Source organism: Oncorhynchus tshawytscha, linkage group LG05 (genome assembly GCF_018296145.1).
Source record: "Oncorhynchus tshawytscha isolate Ot180627B linkage group LG05, Otsh_v2.0, whole genome shotgun sequence".
In the NCBI taxonomy this organism is placed as follows: domain Eukaryota; kingdom Metazoa; phylum Chordata; class Actinopteri; order Salmoniformes; family Salmonidae; genus Oncorhynchus; species Oncorhynchus tshawytscha.
This window is the reverse complement of record NC_056433.1, coordinates 32,133,307-32,152,484: the sequence shown is the minus strand read 5'-3', so window position 1 is coordinate 32,152,484 and position 19,178 is coordinate 32,133,307.

The window sequence follows — 19,178 nt, the reverse complement described above, 5'->3', positions numbered from 1 at the left end:
CTTGGGCCCAACTAGTCAAACAGTATGTTAAGTTGGGGAGTATCATAGCATTGAGGTACAGTTTTGCTACCTATGTAGTCAAACAATTTCGTATGAATCAGAAATTAGCTAGGTGGAAATTGCTTATTTGAGTTACCTTTTTCATCTGCTTTTTAAAAGAGAGGTTGGAATCAAGTATGATGCCAAATTACTTACATAGACATCTGGCTCAGTAGCATCAGTTGCCCTTTTTGTAAAGAACATGCAGACCATTTTTTTCACATTGAGCTGCAAACAAAATCAAATCAAATGTATTTATATAGCCCTTCGTACATCAGCTGATATCTCAAAGTGCTTTACAGAAACCCAGCCTAAAACCCCAAACAGCAAGCAATGCAGGTGTAGAAGCACGGTGGCTAGGAAAAACTCCCTAGAAAGGCCAAAACCTAGGAAGAAACCTAGAGAGGAACCAGGCTATGTGGGGTGGCCAGTCCTCTTCTGGCTGTGCCGGGTGGAGATTATAACAGAACATGGCCAATATGTGCAAATGTTCATAAATGACCAGCATGGTCCAATAATAATAAGGCAGAACAGTTGAAACTGGAGCAGCAGCACGGCCAGGTGGACTAGGGACAGCAAGGAGTCATCATGTCAGGTAGTCCTGGGGCATGGTCCTAGGGCTCAGGTCCTCCGAGAGAGAGAAAGAAAGAGAGAAGGAGAGAATTAGAGAACGCACACTTAGATTCACACAGGACACCGAATAGGACAGGAGAAGTACTCCAGATATAACAAACTGACCCTAGCCCCCCAACACATAAACTACTGCAGCATAAATACTGGAGGCTGAGACAGGAAGGGTCAGGAGACACTGTGGCCCCATCCGAGGACACCCCCAGACAGGGCCAAACAGGAAGGATATAACCCCACCCACTTTGCCAAAGCACAGCCCCCACACCACTAGAGGGACATCTTCAACCACCAACTTACCATCCTGAGACAAGGCTGAGTATAGCCCACAAAGATCTCCGCCATGGCACAACCCAAGGGGGGGCGCCAACCCAGACAGGATGACCGCATCAGTGAAGCAACCCACTCAGGTGATGCACCCCTTGTCACCCCAAAGTGATAAGAGTCACTGAGCCACATTGTAACATGGTCCATTACAGTAGTAAGTTCTTGTGCAGCTTGTTGTTGGCTCTTTGCATATGTCACTGTATCGTCTGCATACATTTGAACTTCAGACCCTTACAGACAGAAGGCAGATCATGAATGTACATGCTGAACAGGAAGGGCCCCAGTATTGACCCTTGGGGCACGCCCACATCCTAACTGAGAGTGTGCGAACACTCATTGCCCACTCTTCCATCTCAAGGTATAGGAGGAAAAGTTGAACTTGGACAGTTTTGTGATGAGAACATCTTGGTTAACAGTATCAAAAGCTTTCCTTAGGTCTAGAAATACAGTCCTAATTATGCCCCCTTTGTCCATCTTGGGCTTCACATTTTCCAGAATAAAGCAGTTAGTTGTTGGCCTAAAAAGAAAACAAATCATTCTAATCGAAATGAAACAACTTATTTAAGTTGGCTATGTCACACTTACAGGCACCATAATTTCTCCCTGTGGGATTATATAATTACAACAATGCAGACTATGGAAGGTTTTACGCACATCCAAACTTTTCACAGTAGCAGGACAAAGATCTGATATATGAATGTCCACTCATCATTATACTGCTCCCAAATAGGCCTATGTTTGATGAACATAATCAGAATAATTTTACAGATCAGATTGCATTCACACATCTCCAGAAGTTGCATTGCAAGTGCGCCAGACGTTGTCACCATAATACCTGGAAGGTGAATAGTTCTAATATGTTCGGTTGTAATAAAATTAAATGAAAAACAAGCAATCATGTGAAATGTAATGATATCATAAAATCAGCAGGATAAAAAAAACAGTCATTGCTGTTGAACCAGCCTTCGTTAGAGGGAGGGCTTGGGATTCGAGCGTGTGAAACGGAAAACAAGTCATTTTAAAGGTTACAGATAACTTCTAATTACAAGGTGAATACCGCACCGAGGTACTCATCTCTCATTTCATGATGGGCATAACGGTACTCGCATGGCTAAAATCACATGGGCCTGCCTATTATGCATAAATAAAAAGGGAATGTCATTTCACTATTTTAATCTTCTCAAACTTGATATTCTCATTAAGCTTTGCTGATTAAGATTTATTTCCAAGCATTCTCAGGAGCCAACCCCGTTATCAACAGTCTTGACTACTTCGCGATTACATTGGACAGACCAAAAAATTACTTTATTGGGAGGAGGGGGCAGCTATGCTTGGTTTTTAATCAAATTAAAACTAAGTATACAGGCACCGAAAGCACGTTGGCTACTCTTTTTCCATGCGCATTATGGGCAGTGTGCATCACGGGTGGATAGGCTGCGTTTGCTGTCAAAAGTCATGCCATAACCAACTGCGTTACTGCTAAAACCAACTTTTGGTTGGTCTTAAATATCCTCATCAGCGCTGCCTGAAATTAACACTTTGGATTATGTTTCCAAGGACACATTTTCCACCCGCCTGAGCACAAGCAAGCTGATATAAGACAAGTATATTGCCGAACCTGGCAAATTATGAATGTCATTCTCTTCATGGTGATGTATAGGTAAACAAAGATCGAAAAATGTAATATCCTCCTTTGCATGTTTGGGTATTGTTGTAAACACTGGATATTATTCTAATGAGCTCCGCCCCCCAAACAAGACCACATTTGTTTTGTCTAGACCGGACCAAATCAGTACCAATCATAGACGTCTATGTTTCACAAGTTTGGACATCACAGCAGAGCACACTACAGCACAGCACAGCACAGCACACTACAGCACAGCACAGCACAGCACAGCACAGCACAGCACAATACAGTACAAGTACAGTTGAGTAGGGTTCAGTACAGTACCGTAGTGTAAATATATCACTAGCCACTTTAAACAATGCTACCTTATATAATGTTACTTACCCTACATTATTCATCTCATATGCATACGTATATACTGTACTCTATATCATCAACTGCATCCTTATGTAATACATGTATCACTAGCCACTTTAACTATGCCACTTTGTTTACATACTCATCTCATATGTATATACTGTACTCGATACCATCTACTGTATCTTGCCTATGCTGCTCTGTACCATCACTCATTCATATATCCTTATGTACATATTCTTTATCCCCTTACACTGTGTATAAGACAGTAGTTTTGGAATTGTTAGTTAGATTACTTGTTGGTTATTACTGCATTGTCGGAACTAGAAGCACAAGCATTTCGCTACACTCGCATTAACATCTGCTAACCATGTGTATGTGACAAATAAAATTTGATTTGATTTGATTTAGAGCACAGCACGGTAGAGCGCAGCACAGTAAAGCAAAGTAGATTACAGTACATTAAATAAAAGAAGAGTAGTTCAGTACGAGTACAGTACAGTTGAGTAGAATAGAGTATAATAAATCTTACTGTACTCTACTCGTGTGCTCTACTGTACTGTATTCTACTCTACTGTGCTCTACCGTACTGTACTGTGTCTCTACTAGACTGTACAACTGTGGTTTGTGACTACTATGATTTCCAATTGTGGCCATTTCAATTGTAGTCATTCTGATACAGATTATGTGGTCTGTTACCGATTTGGTAACAGAGTGACGCGTTTTAATCACGTAATAATTAATAAACAAAATTGCTATCAGTAAAAACACTACCTTTACTTGTCACTTCTGTGAACTTTCATAATCATCCCTCCTCACGAGTGAGAGAAATTATAACATATCTTAAAGATACAGTGTGTGGGTTTTTGGTAACAGAATGCCAAGACAATCGGAAAATTTTCTTAAATTTACAGGGACATAATTTCTGCAAAACTTAATATAAATCTTGATATTAGTTGGCAGGGGGCTTTACTTTTAAATTATTGTGTTTTTATGTATTTGTGATACCTTTTTAAAGACTTTTCTATTTAAATTTGTGTGACCAGAAATCAGAGCATTTGCTTATTCCCAATATTTTGGATGGAAAATGTTTGAAAAACATATATATACAGTATGTCTTCATTTCCCAAACATTAGCTTTCATTTGGTATTCTACTCAGGGTTTTCTACAACTAGCTCCAGTTAGCTTCACATTCAAGCTCAGGCTTCATCCGTACTATGACAGTGGATATTGCTTGTCCGCCTGCCGCTAACTCTAACAGGCGTGTAACTGCGCATGTATGTAGCATGTAAAACAAAATATATATATACAAATGTTGTAGCACGTGGCTAGTTGAACGCCAAACTCTTTATTGAGACGATACTGAAACATCAGTCCATGGGCAAGTAAGTGACACATTTTCATTTGTACTGAAATCAAAATAAAGGAAAAGTTATCTTGCAAATTTAGCAGGCTATGGTGTGAAATAGGCTTTTAGAAGTGCCATCTTTATTTTATTACTTAGGGTTAATGCTATCTTTGGTGTGCTTATCATTGCATGAGCAGCTTTTTTCCCTCTCCTATCGATAAATTAATTGTATCATATGCAAGTTTTACTCTGTGTGAAGTTTAAAAGGCATTCTGTCATTACTAAATAATGTGACAGGTATTTTAACATTTTATGATTTTTTTTAACACAAAAAACTACTTTTGATTAATATAAATATTCCATTAGTCTTGTTCCTCAAATGAAGGGGAGGATGACACAGGGAGGGAATCTGATTTCATTGCTTCTCAACTCGCGGCTCAGACATTTCACTCAGGATGAATTGAGTCGGTCCTGAGTTAGCCTGCCCCGGAGCAGGTTGGTTCTGTATGATGCCATAGAAATGTACCTGACTAAAATGTGAGCCACATTCATGTGACTGGTCATCCCGAGATAAACTCAGAGTTGACCAAAGTTATCTTGCTAAATCCTCAAACCTGATTCATAGGATACCCCTGAAGCCTAATGATTTCAGAATTTCCGAACACACTCTATAGCTCATATATGGTTTTCTAAGAAAGTATCATCAAAATAAAAATGGAATTCTCTCTTCACGTTTATGTTACACAGTCATGTAATGACAGTATGGGAACATAAAGTCATTCCACCGTCTCTACGATCGCACCATACTGTCGAAACACTGTCTAGTGTTACGTGGTCCTTTACATATTAATGAGAACAACAATGTGTGTGTTTGCGTGTGCATGTGCGTGAGTGTGTATATCAGCCTTTTATCTAAGAGGAGCACTACTCTCAATCAGAGGCGGTCACCCATCTGCTTCTGACGCGCTCCACTGTGTTTTAATTAAAAACAAGATCAGGAAGTCAGTCTTGCCAGCAGCAGGGAAGATCCCCGCTTTGTACCTAAACCTGAGAGTTTACCACGTGTATCTGGTCATGGGCCCCATCTACAAACAAGTAATCTCAAAACCTAAAACCAAATCGGTTAAAGGGATAGTACACCGAAATTGCAAAATGACAAGACATGTCACAGGACAGTAATAAACAAGCTAAATGTGTAGCCTTGTGCTGTACAAACCTATGGTAAATAATCTGCATCAGCGTCCTCACAAAAAAAAATCCTCTCCCCTCTGTCATTGCGTTGATGGAGATTGGCGCCCTATGGGTTGTCCTTCCTAACAAAAGGGGATCATTAATTCCAGCATCCTGCTAAACATACGGATTTTCTCAAGCACCGATTAGATCAAGGGACTCAATGTTACGAATATGCTTGACAACATGTGTTGGAGTTTTAGGCTTGTTTACTGTTTCCCTCCATGTCCCAATGGGTGCCTGTGTGTTTATCAACAACACAGTGATTTGCCACCACCACCACGTTGATTTTCTGTTTATTTTCTAAAGTGCAAACACAGTCAATGGCAATGAATGCAAATTCCAATATGTCTTCTTCAAACACTGCTCTCCCTTTCACAGGCGTGTATTGTATGAATAACCAACGACACAGAGTGAATTGGTTCTAGCACTCAAAGCAAACCCTGGAGTATATGATGTTCTGCTTGGGAGAGGTCATTGCTAATAGGATAATAATGAGGCCTATAAAATGTCCTGCCTCTGAGCACATTGAGACAACGAAGCAGCAGAGTCTCGGTGACATAACGTTAAACTGTAGAGGGACCTGCACACTCTGAGAGGGCCCCAAAAGAACACTGCCCCCTCCAGATGTGTTCCCTCCTTGCCCTGCTCCCTGGCTCCTTGCCTTGCGTGACAGCCTGGGGGAAAACTGTCTGCTGCTGGAGTTTGTCACTGATTGACCTCGACTTGCTCTCGTCCCCATTCGCTCCCCTGAGACATTTTCCCAGGTCCTCCCACGCGACATCACCCACCACGACACACACATAACATGCGCACACACACACACATACACAAAGCTACATCACCCCCCACTCACCCACCGCTCCGGGTCCAGGCTTGATTTAAATATGTGCGCAGTCGAAGTGGCTGAATGGCAAATCCATACTGACTGTTCACAGTGGTAGCACAGCCAAATGAGAAGGCATCGATTCGTACGATTGAAGCTGATTATTACACTTGTTAAATTCCCCACTCCTTCTTTGTTACCCCCTAGTATAATGTTTTTAATCAGAACCTCTTTATGCCTGTCTGGGCTATTCTGTGTTTTTATTAGGCCTGGCTTTAAAAGAGATGACATTGCCTCTGAGAGGATAACTGCTACACACTTGCGCCATAGCACCTAAGTCTGGCTGCTCTGTCCCTGTCGCTACTCCTACTCCTTCTATTCACTTTCTGGTCATGTTGTTATATTCCCTGTCAAACTTTGTCCATATCTGAAAAGCATATGTCCTTTTGCATTCCTTCACGTCAATCAAGCTAGTCAACCGTGCATTCTTTGGATGATCAACAAAGCATGGGTCCACTATCTCCCAGCAAGCACGCAGGCTTGGCTTGTGTGCCCGCCAGTCGCCCTAGTTGATTGATGTACTACAGAGGAGGCTGGTGGGATGTGTTATAGGAGGATGGGCTCATTGAAATGAAATGGAGTCAAACATGTAGTTTCCATAAGTTTGATACCGTTCTTTCAATTCCTTTCCAGGCACTACAAAGAGCCTATAGCTCCTCCCACCAGCCTCCTCTGATGCTCTGTACAGTACCAGTCAAAAGTTTGGACATACCTACTCATTCCACGGTTTTTCTTTATTGTTACTATTTGCTACATTGTAGAATAATATTGAAGACATCAAAATTATGAAATAATACATATGAAATCATTTAGTAACCAAAAAAGTATTGAACAAAATATATTTTATAGTTGAGATTCTTCAAAGTAGACACCCTTTGCCTTGATGACAGCTTTGCACATTCTTGGCAGTCTTGAAGGAGTTCCCACATATGCTGAGCACTTTTTGGCAGCTTTTCTTACAGTCTGCGGTCCAACTCATCCCAAACCATCTCAATTGGGTTGAGGCCAGGTCATCTCATGCAGCTCCACATAATTCTCCTTCTTGGTCAAATAGCCCTTACAAAGCCTGAAGGTGTGTTGGGTCATTGTCCTGTTGTGAAACAAATTATTGTCCCACTAAGCGCAAACCAGGTGGGATGGCGTATCGCTGCTGAATGCTGTGGTAGACATGCTGGTTAAGTGTGCCTTGAATTCTAATGAAATCACTGACAGTCACCAGCAAAGTTCCCCCACACCATCAAATTAAAATCAAATCCAATTTTATTGATCACATACACATGGTTAGCAGATGTTATTGCAAGTGTAGCGAAAAGCTTTTGCGTCTAGATCCGACAGTGCAGCAGTATCTAACAGGTAATATCTAACAATTCCACAACAAAAACTAATATCAACCAAACCTTATACACACACACAATCTAGTAAAGGAATGGGATAAGAATATATAAGTATAACATATATGGATGAGCAGTGATAGTGCAGCTAAGATGCAATAGATAGTAAAGGATGTAGTATACATTATATACACATGAGATGAGTAAACATTATTAAAGTGGTATTATTAAAGTGACTAGTGTTCCATTTATTAAAGTGGCCAATGATATCAAGTCTGTAGGTAGGCAGCTGCCTCTCTGTGCTAGTTGTGGCTGTTTAACAATCTGATGGCCTTGAGATAGAAGCTGTTTTTCATTCTCTCTGTACCAGCTTTGATGCACCTGTACTGACCATGCCTTCTGGATGATAGCAGGGTGAACAGGCAGTGGCTAGGGTGGTTATTTTATTTGATTATCTTTTTTTGCCTTCCTATGACATGTGACAGGATGCTCTCAATTGTGCACCTGTAAAAGTTAGTGAGGGTTTTTGGTGACAAGCCACATTTTTTTCATTCTGCTGAGGTTGGAGAGGCGCTGTTGCGCCTTCTTCACCACACTGTCTGTGTGCATGTACCATTTTAGTTTGTTGGTGATGTCCACCGAGGAACTAAAAACTTTCCACCTCCTCCACTGCTATGTTTATTACAGCAACAGGGGCAGGCAAACGACAGGCAGGGGTCGATAATCCAGAGTGGTGGGGCATAGGTATAGGATGGCAGGCAGGCTCAGGTTCAGGGGCAGGCAGAGTGGTCAGGCAGGCGTGCTCAGAGTCCGCAAGGGTCAAAACCAGGAGGACAAGAAAAATAGAGGCTGGGGAAAAGAAGGAGTTGAGAAAATACTGGTTGACTTGGCAAACAAGATGAACTGGCACAGACAGACAGAAAACACAGGTATAAATACCCAGGGGATAAGCGGGGAAGATGGGCGACACCTGGAGGGGGGTGGGGGGGTGGGGTAGTAGAGACAAGCACAAAGACAGGGGAAACAGATCAGGGTGTGACACCCATGTGGCATTGATATTGGTCCAAAACATTTATTCTACTGTTAGAATTGACAACAAAGTGTAAATACAAAAAAATGTGTCATCCAAAATGGAGATTTGTGAGATTATTAGGAAAAAAGGATGTTACGAATTACATTATTCTGATGGTTGGGTATGGATCAGTTACATGCCCACCTATGTCAATGATGCCCAATTGCCCAGAGACAACAGTGTAGCCCGGCCCCAGCTGCAATGTGGAGATGGTGTCAAGTTGGCATTATTGGTCATTATGCTTGGCAAATATGAGTGAAAATGGACCTTCATAAAGTTGGTGTCCACTCTACCATAAAGACCGGTATGTGCCTTTCCAAATCGTGTCAAATCAATTGAATTTACCACAGGTCGACGCCAAATAAGTTGTAGAAACATCTCAAGCATGATCACTCGAAAAAGGATGCACCTTAGCTCAATTACGAGTCTCATAGCAAAGGGTCTGAATATTTATGTGAGGTAAACATGTAAAAATCTGTTTTCACGTTGACATTATGGGGTATCGTGTATAGATTGATGAGGAAAAAATATAATTTAATCAATTTTAGAATAAGGCTGTAACATAACAAAATGTGGAAAAAGTCAAAGGTTCTGAATACTTTCTGAATGCACTATAGATTGATCACACACTGGAAACTTGAAGACAGAACTTCACCCGAAGAGATGTGCATGTCAGAGTGTGGTTAGACAATCACATCCATAGATTTGGCCAAATAGACCAGAAAAATATAATGCCATTCTAGTTCTGGTTAGACAGCTGAAGTTGTACTCTCTACACAATATATTTTGATGTGCTGTGTAAAGTGTGTAAAGTGAAGGCATACTTTCTTCATAAGCACATGTGATATTTACAACAGAGATTGTTTTGTCTGTGTAAAACGAACACTCCCATCAATTTATCTTATACATTATCTACAGTCATGCTGGGTGATGTTTTTGCAATGTCCACATGTAGCCTACACCGGTAGGGATTTTAGCAGTTCTAGCATTTGTTGCCTTGGAAAGATCTAACTGTTGAAAAAAGGAGATATGAGACAAGAGAAAACTATCCAGTTATCTATAAAATAAGACAGCTGACTGAAGACCTGGCATTCAACTTACAGTTGATATCATTTTCACGGTAACATGATGTCTTTACATGAAGTGATGAAACTTTGAAACTAAATTGCAAGATACTTCTGCAGCAAGGTGTTGTAGAAAGAGTGTCTTATAAAACACATTCCAGACACTGACTCTTGCAATCTTGGCATAAATGTGATTTGACAGAGGAAAATCAGCTAGATTTTATTTTTTCACTGTGTGTGTGTGTACAACTTCCGGCGCCGACAGAGATGGCCGCCTTCCTTCGCGTTCCTAGGAAACTATGGAGTATTTTGTTTTTTGATGTGTTATTTCTTACATTGTTACCCCAGGAAATCTTAGGTTTTATTACATACAGTCGGGAGGAACTATTGGATATAAGAGCAACGTCAACTCACCAACATTATGACCAGGAATACAACTTTCCCGAAGCGGATCCTCTGTTTTGCCCACCACCCAGGACAATGGATCGGATCCCAGCCGCTCTTCTGGTCAGGCTCTGTAGACGGGCACAACGCGCAACGCTCCTGAGCATACTACTTGCCAATGTCCAGTCTCTTGACAACAAGGTAGACGAAATCCGTGCAAGGGTAGCCTTCCAGAGAGACATAAGAGACTGTAATGTTCTTTGTTCTACGGAAACATGGCTCACTCGAGACACGCTATCGGAGTCGGTACAGCCAGCTGGTTACTTCAAGCATCGCGCCGACAGAAACAAGCATCTTTCTGGAAAGAAGAAGGGTGGGGGTGTATGCCTTATGATTAACGAGTCGTGGTGTGATCATAACAATATACAGGAACTCAAGTCCTACTGTTCACCTGACTTAAAATTCCTCACAATCAAACGCCGACCGCATTATCTACCTAGAGAATTCTCTTCGATTATAATCGAAGACACATCGATGGCCCTGAATGAACTTAATTTGACTCTATGTAAACTGGAAACCACATATCCTGAGGCTGCATTTATTGTAGCTGGGGATTTTAACAAGGCTAATCTGAAAACAAGGCTCCCTAAATTCTATCAGCATATCGATTGCGCAACCAGGGCTGGCAAAACCCTAGATCATTGTTATTCTAACTTCCGCGACACATATAAGGCCCTCCCCCACCCTCTTTTTGGAAAAGCTGACCACGACAGAAACTAAAACAGGAAGCTCCCACACTCAGGTCTGTTCAACGCTGGTCCGACCAATTGGATTCCACTCTTCAAGATTGCTTCGATCATGTGGACTGGGATATGTTCCACATTGCGGCGAACAACAACATTGATGAATACGCTGATTTGGTGAGTGGGTTTATTAGCAAGTGCATCGGCGATGTTGTACCCACAGCGTCTATTAAAACATTCCCAAACCAGAAACCGTGGATTGATGGCAGCATTCGCGCAAAACTGAAAGTGCGAACCACTGCTTATAATCAGGACAAGGTGACCGGAAACATGACCGAATACATACATACCCTACATTAATCATCTCATATGTATATACTGTACTCTATACCGTCTACTGCATCTTGCCATCTTGATGTAATGTATTACTAGTCACTTTAAACAATGCCACTTTTATATGTTTACATACCCTACATTACTCATCTCATATGTATATACTGTACTCCATCTACTGAATCTTGCCTATGCTGTTCTATACCATCACTCATTCATATTTTTTTATGCACATATTCTTATTCAGTCCTTTACACTTGTGTGTATAAGGTAATTGTTGTGAAATTGTTAGGTTAGATTACTCGTTGGATATTACTGCATTGTCGGAAGTAGAAGCACACACATTTCACTACTCGCATTAGCATCTGCTAACCATGTGTACGTGACAAATAACATTTGATTTGATTTAGATATGCTAGCTAACCACACTGCACACTGCCCTAACCCATCTGGACAAGAGGAATACCTATGTGAGAATGCTGTTCATCGACTACTGCTCGGCATTTAACACCATAGTGCCCTCCAAGCTCGTCATCAAGCTTGAGACCCTGGGTCTCGACCCCGCCCTGTGCAACTGGGTACTGGACTTCCTGACGGGCTGCCCCCAGGTGGTGAGGGTAGGCAACAACATTTCCACCCCGCTGATTCTCAACACTGGGGCCCCACAAGGGTGCGTTCTGAGCCCTCTCCTGTACTCCCTGTTCACCCACGACTGCGTGGCTACGCACGCCTCCAACTCATTCATCAAGTTTGCGGACGACACAACAGTGGTAGGCTTGATTACCAACAACGACGAGACGGCCTACAGGGAGGAGGTGAGGGCCCTCGGAGTGTGGTGTCAGGAAAATAACCTCACACTCAACGTCAACAAAACTAAGGAGATGATTGTGGACTTCAGGAAACAGCAGAGGGAACACCCCCCTATCCACATCGATGGAACAGTAGTGGAGAGGGTAGCAAGTTTTAAGTTCCTCGGCATACACATCACAGACAAACTGAATTGGTCCACCCACACAGACAGCATTGTGAAGAAGGCGCAGCAGTGCCTCTTCAACCTCAGGAGGCTGAAGAAATTTGGCTTGTCACCAAAAGCACTCACAAACTTCTACAGATGCACAATCGAGAGCATCCTGTCGGGCTGTATCACCGCCTGGTACGGCAACTGCTCCGCCCACAACTGTAAGGCTCTCCAGAGGGTTGTGAGGTCTGCACAGCGCATCACCGGGGGCAAACTACCTGCCCTCCAGGACACCTACACCACCCGAGCCACTGCCTGTTCACCCCGCTATCATCCAGAAGGCGAGGTCAGTACAGGTGCATCAAAGCTGGGACCAAAAGACTGAAAAACAGCTTCTATCTCAAGGCCATCAGACTGTTAAACAGCCACCACTAACATTGAGTGGCTGCTGCCAACACACTGACTCAACTCCAGCCACTTTAATAATGGGAATTGACGGGAAATGTAAAATATATCACTAGCCACTTTAAACAATGCTACCTAATATAATGTTTACATACCCTACATTATTCATCTCATATGTATATGTATATACTGTACTCTATTTCATCTACTGCATCTTTATGTAATACATGTGTCACTAGCCACTTTAACTATGCCACTTTGTTTACATACTCATCTCATATGTATATACTGCACTCAATACCATCTACTGTATCTTGCCTATGCCGCTCTGTACCATCACTCACTCATATATCTTTATGTACATATTCTTTATCCCCTTACACTTGTGTCTATAAGGTAGTAGTTTTGGAATTGTTAGCTAGATTACTTGTTGGTTATTACTGCATTGTCGGAACTAGAAGCACAAGCATTTCGCTACACTCGCATTAATTAACATCTGCCTACCATGTGTATGTGACAAATAAAATTTGATTTGATTTCAGGTGCAGCTATCATCAAGCTATGCTAGCTAGCTACTGTTAGCTTGGCTAAACTCAAGGTCAGTGCAGGCTTTAGCCTACACATAGACATTAATTTGATTACCATCTTGAGATGGCAGGTCAGTCTGGACAGGAGAAGTCCTCAACTTTAAAATGTTGTTCTCTCCATAGCAAAACCAGCTTAGCATACCTTTATGTACTGATTACTGCCCTTTTTTGTTGTGATTGAATGGTAAAGACACACACCCAACACCCTCTCATTTGGCTTCAGTCATGGCAGCTAATCATTTCTTAATGAGCAAGCAAAAAAAACAAGGCCGAATCAGCCTATTTAAGGCTGTGCTAATTATGCAGAGAGAGAGAGAGAGAGACTGACTGACTGACTATGGGTTGCATTGGAGCTACGGCTGCCTCTATCAAATTGTATTTGTCACATGCATCTAATACACCGATGACATCATGTAACAACTTAATATTAAAATACCAGTAAGGTGATGACCTTCGTGGACAGGACAAGTGAATATCAACAGACACATTATGATGATCAGAGAAACTCACAGGCGTAATATCACACCTTCCAACCCTACTACAGTAGTGCTCAGATACATACAACCCGTCTAACCTTGCTGCACTGACACAACCTTCATTAACTTTTAGCCATGTGTAATGCCTAACTTTTGCATTCCTTACATGCTGACCAGACCGGACATGTCGCGTGCGCGAGCGTAGCAAAATAAATGTAGAAATCCATGTTATTCAATTATTGTACCCACACTGCTCGCGTGTGCCAACGAGCGTCTGCGATACCAAGGGCTAAAATAGAAGTCATTCCTATTTCTGACGCAGATCACACTGAAAGTCCTGCCTCTCCCATCTCCTCATTGGTTTATAGAAGCAGGTACCTACGTGCCATCTCCTCATTGGTTATACCCACGTGGGTGATTGAAATACGAAATGTTTTGCTGGTTGTCGTGGTAAAAGTGTAGATGCCAATCACCATATAAATTCAAATTTGAAAAAGACTGGAAGGAGGAGAGATGACGAGAAACGATTCGGTTGGCCATTTTATCTGTGGATTAATTGTCAAAGTAGAAGACCTTGTGCATTCCAGGTAAAATAACAACTCAATGTTTATATCCCAGGACAAATTAGCTAGCAACAGCAAGCTAGCTAAATAGGACAAATTAGCTAGCAAGTGCAAGCTAACTAGCTAAATTGCCATAGATGTTTAATGCTCTGACCTGTCGCACAAAATTAATGTCATTGGTTAAGAGTTTGTTTTGATATTTTAACCTGCATGTCGTGATCGCATTTGGTGTAGGGGGACAAACTACATTTATGCACAATAGCGCAAGCGCACAGCCGGTTTGGGTTCCGAGTTACTCTCCACTCATCAGAAAGCTCAAACTCAGTTAATAGACCAGTCAAGTGGCTGACCGCAGAGGAGGTTCTTCAGCAGTGCGGTCAACAGTAAAATCTACTGTACAATTCCATTCAACCCCCTATAACCATACACCCCTCTTGGTCACAGTGTCTTAAGGTTTCCTTTGTTTTATCAAATACAGCAATAGGCTCTGTACCCTCATTAGGAGCATTAAAAAAAACAAACATAACATCCACTTTGACCAATAAAACCTGTCCCTTGACAATCACCTGGGGAAAACAAAATTGCCACCCCAGCACTGAAATTCGTACCATGACTGAGTATATGCTGCCCCTTCCACCACATACCCCAGTCAACCTCATCACTATGTGTCTCCTGTAGAAAAACTACATTAAGCCTTTTCTGTTTATTTACTTCTAATACCCAAGCCCTCTTATTCCTGTCCCTTCCCCCATTAATACTGAGAGAACCTACCCTTATTACCTCCATATAGAAAAGAGAAAAGAAAAGCAGAAGAAATCAGAGAAGCCAAAGAGAAAAAAAACACCCTATGAGGCATGATCGTCCACATCGTTTTAATTTTCTCTTAACCTGACCATGTTTCCCACTACCTTTTGCTGCTGTGACAGCAGTAACACATTTCCTCAAGTGAAAATACTTCTTCTCACTCAGCTGGTCTAACCCAACAGTCTTCTGTAACATCACAGCTGACCTCACAAAGTTATCAACATCAAAAAAAGCAGACAATTTGACAGATTTCCCCAAAATCTGATTATAAATTGAATCATTACCAACTGCTTATCAATAGAGATATCCATATCCTTCTCCTGATCCTCCTCAACTGAGGCCACCTGACTCCCCTCTACCACATCCCTCTCAACACTCCCCACTTGCACCCCATCACTCGTACCAGGCATTTCCTCCCCTACCTGGGAGACTAGACTCACCTGAACCCCCTCTTGTACCCCATTACTCATAGTGGGCATCTCCTCCACTACCTGAGAGATTAGCTCCACATGAACCCTCTGCTAAACACCAGCACTCGTACTGGGCACCTCCTCACCAGTCTGAGGAAATGGCTCTTCAGATCCATCCTTACCTTATGCAACAATATTTTTCCGCTGCATAACATTTCCCTCTGGTACAAGTTGCAACTCCGTGCCCTTAACACGGACAACTTGTTCCTCAGCAACAGGTGCTGGTGGCTGCTCTACTGCTGTCGCCCCACCTCTACATACATCAGTGGGCCCAGGCGTTACCAGGACCACCTGCGCCCCTGCCTCTGCCTTCTCCCTTTTCGGGCAAGCATGTCGCTTATGGCCAACACCGTTGACTACCCGTACTAGCATAAGCCATATACAGTCTGTTGTCATACTTGACTTTAAACGATAACGCCAAAGTCTGCTCCGGTGAGTCCAAAACATAAAACACCTGTCGCCGAAACGAAATAACCTGTTTCAAAGCCAGGTGTTTCAAACCCAACGGGACAATCTTAATTGAACTTGCGAGCTTCCCAAACCGCAATAACTCGCGCTCCAATAGCTCATTGGGAATAAACGGCGGTACATTCTGAATCATTACCCTTGTTGGCGGAGAAAAAAGCGGCAGAACTTGAATAAACATACCTTTAAGAAGTACGCCATGCTCAACCATACGATCAACAAGGCGCTCTTCTTTAAGAAAAACCACCACCTCTTTATTCATCCGTGATGCATAAGCGTCATTCTCATATCCTACCTTCTCTCCTACGGCGACCAGAAACTCCTCCACAGTGACAGTAACACACCTAAAGCCGTGCCGAAGTGACAGGGACGGAGTCCCCATGTGGGTCGCCATCCCCACCAAAAGCAGGGTTATTTCCACACGAAAAACAATATACATAATTCTACCACAACAACTAAATAAAAAGAATGATAACCTTAATCATGCATAGGAAAAAGAAAAAAAAGATAGCACCAAGAAAAGGAAACGTAAAAGAAAAACCAAGATATCTAACACTCGCACTCATTCACACAATTTTCAGCATGCACCAAACACTCCCAGCATGCACCAAACACTCCCAGCATGCAGAGAGAGAGGGAGAGGGACTATTGGTGGCATTGGGGCTACGGCTGCCTCTATCAAATCAAATTGTATTTGTCACATGCACCCGAATACAACAGGTGAAGACCTTAAAGTGAAATGCTTACTTACAAGCCCTTAACCAACAACGCAGTTTTAAGAAAGAATACCTCAAAAATAAATGAAATAAAGGTAACAAATATTTAAAGAGCAGCAGCAAAATAACAATAGCGTGGCTATAAACAGGGGTACCGGTACAGAGTCAATGTGCGGGGGCACCGGTTAGTCGAGGTAATTGAGGTAATACATACATGTAGATAGAGTTATTAAAGTGACTATGGATAGATAAGAAACAGAGAGTACCAGCAGACTTGGCGCTCCAGTACTGTGTGCTATGCGGGAGCAGAGAGAACAGTCTATGACTAGGGTGACTGGAGTCTTTTAAAAATTTTAGGGCCTTCCTCTGACACCACCTGGTATAGAGGCCCTGGATGGCAGGAAGCTTGGCCCTAGTGATGTACTGGGCCGTACGCATTACCCTCTGTAGTGCTTTGCAGTTGGAGGCCAAGCAGTTGCCATACCAGGCAGTGATGCAACCAGTCATAGGTGTTCCTTTTGTCCAGGTGTTTAAGGGCAGGGTGGAGTGCAATAGAGATTGCATCATCTGTGGATCTGTTGGGGCGGTATGCAAATTGGAGTGGGTCTAGGGTTTCTGGGATAATGGTGTTGATGTGAGCCAAGACCAGCCTTTCAAAGCACTTTATTGCTACAGACGTGAGTGCTACGGGTCTGTAGTCATTTAGGCAGGTTACCTTAGTGTTATTGGGCACAGGGTGGTCTGCTTGAAACATGTTGGTATTACAGACTCCGACATGGTAGAGGTTGAAAATGTCAGTGAAGACACTTGCCAGTTGGTTAGAACATGCTCAGAGTACACGTCCTGGTAATCCGTCTGGTCCTGCGGCCTTGTGAATGTTGGCCTGTTTAAAGGTCTTACTCACATCGGTTGTGGAGAAATTGATCACACAGTCGTCCTCAACAGCTGATGCTCTCATGCATGCTTCAATGTTACTTGCCTCGAAGCGAGCATAGAAGTAATTTAGCTCATCTGGTAGGCTCTTTTATTATCGATTGATTGTACGTTGGCTAAAAGGACTGATGCCAAAGGTCGATTACCCTCTCGACAACAAATCCTAACAAGGCACCATGATCTTCATCCACAATACCTCCGTCTCATTCTCCTACGAATAATGGGGATGAGGGCCTTGTCGGGGTCTGAAGGAAATCCTTCACGTCCGACTCGTTGAAGAAAAAGTATTCCTCCAGTACAGGGTGAGTAATCGCTGTTGTCACGGCCGTCGTAAGAAGAAGTGGACCACGGTGCAGCGTGGTGGGCGTGCATTTTCTTTTATTTGTTAAATGTCGCCAACAAAACAAGAAATAACAAAAACGGCCGTGAAGCTTACAATGGCTGTAGTACCCCTAAAAAAGACAACTACCCACACTGAAAGGAGGGAAAAAGGGCTACCTAAGTATGATTCCCAATCAGAGACAACGATAGACAGCTGTCCCTGATTGAGAACCATACCTGGCCAAAACCTAGAAATAAAAAACCTAGAAAGCAAAACATAGAATGCCCACACCACATCACACCCTGACCTAACCAAATAGAAAAAACGACTATCTAAGGTTAGGGCGTGACAGCTGTCCTGATATCTAGAAGCTCTTTTTGGTCATAAGACACGGTGGCAGAAACATTATGTACAAAATAACTTGTAAATAACGCAAAAAAACACAATAGCACAATTGGTTACAGGATCGTAAAACGGCAGTCGTCTCCCTCAGCACCGTTGTCACAACTCTGTATTACCATTAGTGCTGAGCGATTTGTGCTTTTTGAGGTTGGTTCTTTTGACAGTAAATGCACTATTTATGATGTGGGGTGAATGCTGTAACAACACAGAATAAAATAATAAAAGTCCCATGATGGTAGTGACTGCCCATTACTGCTTATTACTTATTAACCATAATTTATATACATTACTTTACTTTACTAAAATATTTGATGACGTTATTATGTCATTCCAAGTCATCATCTCATCTCTCTAGAGCTGCTGACTATGCTCACTAGTTTTGTAGTTCTTCAAAGTAAATAAGGCATACTTTTATGACATGCTGGCTGCCAACTATCAATCACGTAGATCATGTATTGTTAGATAAAGATACCTATCAAAGCAAGTGCTTTCTATCCTTCTCGCATGTTCTCTCTTCTGTCCATCTCCGTCAATGAGGTCTCTTTGTCTGCTCCACACAGACTGGACAAGTAACAGAGTGTGCAATGGTTTATGGTCATTGTAGTTATGTAGAAGATGTAAAATATTGGCCTGTTGGAAACTACAACACCCTTACTACATCACAAAGTTCAGGCTTGAAATTATTTATCTACAGAATATGAGCATTGA